Here is a 3290-nt window from a genome sequence, read left to right as displayed (position 1 = left end):
AATTCAGAATCCACAAATATTTACAGATTTGCAGAATTTAGAGATACTAATAAAAATAAATGAGAGCCTTAAATCTCTTATATATTTAGGGAAGTGTTAGTGATTCAAATTAAACCCAGTCAAAGCAGAAAGATACAGGTAAGTTTTCCAAATGGGAGTGTTGCCCTATGCCAGATGTAAGGTATAAAAGATAACAGTTACTGGTTAAATCTACATGAACTTTCATTTTTAAACTTTTATAGAATATTTAGATAAGGCTCAGAAAAACACTTAGTTTCAGATATATACATATTTCTAGTCAGATATATTTCAGTTATTCATAAAAATAAATCCTGGCCAAGATCTTAAATCATCTGTTTCTCTAACAAAGAAAAATTTTAAAGGAATTGAGATCACATTTTAATATTTTATAGCTGACAAGTCACGTACAAATTGGTATTCATCAGTTTGAGGTTTTTTAACAGGCAGAAGAGGCGTAGTAGGATATCTGCTAAAGCAGATTTAATTGTACAATTTAAACAACTGTACAGAATAGAATGAGTACCCCTTCTTTTATTGTTATTATTATTATATTTTCACATACAGCATTTTGATTCATTGTACACAAATGGGGCACATCTTTTTGTTTCTATGGTTGTGCACAATGTAGATTTATACCCTTTGCATCATCATACATGTACATAGGGTAATGATGTCAGTCTCATCCCACCATTTTTAATACCCCCTCCCTCATTTCCCTGTATGTAATCTAAAGGTCCTCCATTTTTCTCTCAACCCCCATCCCACAACCCCCATTATGTATCATCATCCACTTATCAGGGAAAACATTCTGCCTTTGGTTTTTTGGGATTGGCTTGTTTCACTTAACATGATGTTCTCCAATATCATCCATTTATCTGCAAATGCCATAATATTATTCCTCTTTATGGCTGGATATGGCTGGATAATATTCCAATGTGTGGTTCATATACCACATTTTCTAGTAGTCCTCCAGCAGAGCAGGTTCTGTTTTCTTTTCCTGGAAGAGACTTGCACTTGAAGTTTTAAATTTTGGTGTAAGTATGTTATCTATACATTTAATTTACACAACATATTTTATCCCAGCAAAGGAATCAGACAGTTTGGCATATTCAAAATCTGTGCCTTAAATCTTTTTTTCCCAGTATACACTCAAGGGGTTGTAACACATGTTATTGTTTGACCAGTCTCCCTTAATATTATCATAATGCTATCAACTTTAAGTGAGTTCCCAATTGTTAATTGTACCAAGAGACTCTCTCTTTACATACTTTTGTACATAAAATCACTGTCTAGTGAAGGTCACAGAAATTATTAGGGACCTCTTTCTTCAGAAATCAGTAGGGACAAAAGATAGGTGTTTAAAATCATGGGGACTCAGGGAGGACTTTATATTTTAGCTCTTGGGGCAAGAGGGAAGGCCTGCACCAAGAAGTGTTCCTTGACCAAATAGGGCAGATTTTTTTTTATTGCTTATGCTTATATTTTTTTTACTGTAAACAAATGGGATATATGTTGTTTCTCTGTTTGTACAAGGCATAAAGGCATATCATTTGTGTAATCATAAATGCACATAGGGTAATGTTGTTTGATTCATTCTATTATTTCCCCTTCCCCCCCACCCCTCCCACACCTCTTTTCCCTCTATACAGTCCTTCCTTCCTCCATTCTTGCCCCCTCCCTAACCCTAACTCTAACCCTAACACTAACCCCTCCCACCCTCCATTATGTGTCATCATCCACTTATTAGCAATATCATTCATCCTTTAGTTTTTTGAGATTGGCTTATCTCACTTAGCATGATATTCTCCAATTTCATCCATTTGCCTGCAAATGCCATAAATTTATCATTCTTTATGGCTGAGTAATATTCCATTGTATATATATACCACAGTATCTTTATCCATTCATCGATTGAAGGACATCTAGGTTGGTTCCACAATCTGGCTATTGTGAACTTAGCAACTATGAATATTGATGTGGCTGTATCTCTGTAGTATGCTGATTATAAGTCCTTTGGGTATAGGCCAAGGAGTGGGATAGCTGGATCAAATGGTGATTCCATTTCAAGTTTTCTAAGGAGTATTCACACTGCTTTCCAGAGTGGCTGCAGTAATTTGCAGCCCCACCAGCAATGTATGAGTGTACCTTTCTCCCCACATCCTCGCCAACAACTGTTGTTGCTTGTATTCTTGATAATTGCCATTCTAATTAGGGTGAGATGGAATCTAAGGGTGGTTTTGATTTGAATTTCTCTTTTTTTTTTTTTTGCGGTGCTGGGGATCGAACCCATGACCTTGTGCTTGCTAGGCGAGCACTCTACCTACTGAGCTATCTCACCAGCCCTGCATTTCTCTTATTACTAGAGATGTTGAACATTTTTTCATATGTTTGTTGATTGCTTGTAGATCTTCTTCTGTGAAGTGTCTATTCATTTCCTTAGCCCATTTGTCGATTGGATTATTTGCATTCTTGGTGTAGAGTTTTTTGAGTTCCTTATAGATTATGGAGATTAGTGCTCTCTCTGCAGTATAATTGGCAAAGATTTTCTCCCACTCTGCAGGCTCTTTCTTCGCATTGCTGATAGTTTCCTTTGCTGAGAGAAAGCTTTTTAGTTTGAATCTATCCCAGTTATTGATTTTTGTTTTTATTTCTTGTGCTATGGGAGTCCTTTTGAGGAAGTCTGGTCCTAAGCCAACCTGTTGAAGTTCTGGACCTACTTTTTTCTTCTATAAGATACAAGGTCTCTGGTCTGATTCTGAGGTCCTTAATCCATTTTGAGTTGAATTTTGTGCATGGTGAGAGATATGAGTTTAGTTTCATTCTGTTGCATGTGGATTTCCAATTCTCCCAGCACCATTTGTTGAAGAGGCTATCTTTTCTCCATTGCATATTTTTGGCCCCTTTGTCTAGTATGAGAAAATTGTATTTATTTGTGTTTGTGTCTGTGTCCTCTATTCTGTACCATTGATCCACCTTTCTATTTTGGTACCAATATCATGCCGTTTTTGTTACTATTGCTTTGTAGTAGAGTTGAAGATTCCCCCTAAAAACTGAAACAAGGCAGGGTTGCCCTCTTTTGCAACTTCTATTCAATATCATCCTTGAAACTCTAGCCAGAGCAATTAGACAGACCAAAGAAATTAAAGAGATATGAATAGGAAAAGAAGAACTCAAACTATCCCTATTTGCTGATGATATGATTATATACTTAGAAGAACCAGGAAATTCCACCAGAAAACTTTTAGAACTCATAAGTGAATTCAGTAAAG

Source organism: Sciurus carolinensis, unplaced genomic scaffold (assembly GCF_902686445.1).
Source record: "Sciurus carolinensis unplaced genomic scaffold, mSciCar1.2, whole genome shotgun sequence".
NCBI lineage: Eukaryota > Metazoa > Chordata > Mammalia > Rodentia > Sciuridae > Sciurus > Sciurus carolinensis.
Note: the sequence above shows the minus strand (reverse complement) of the source record.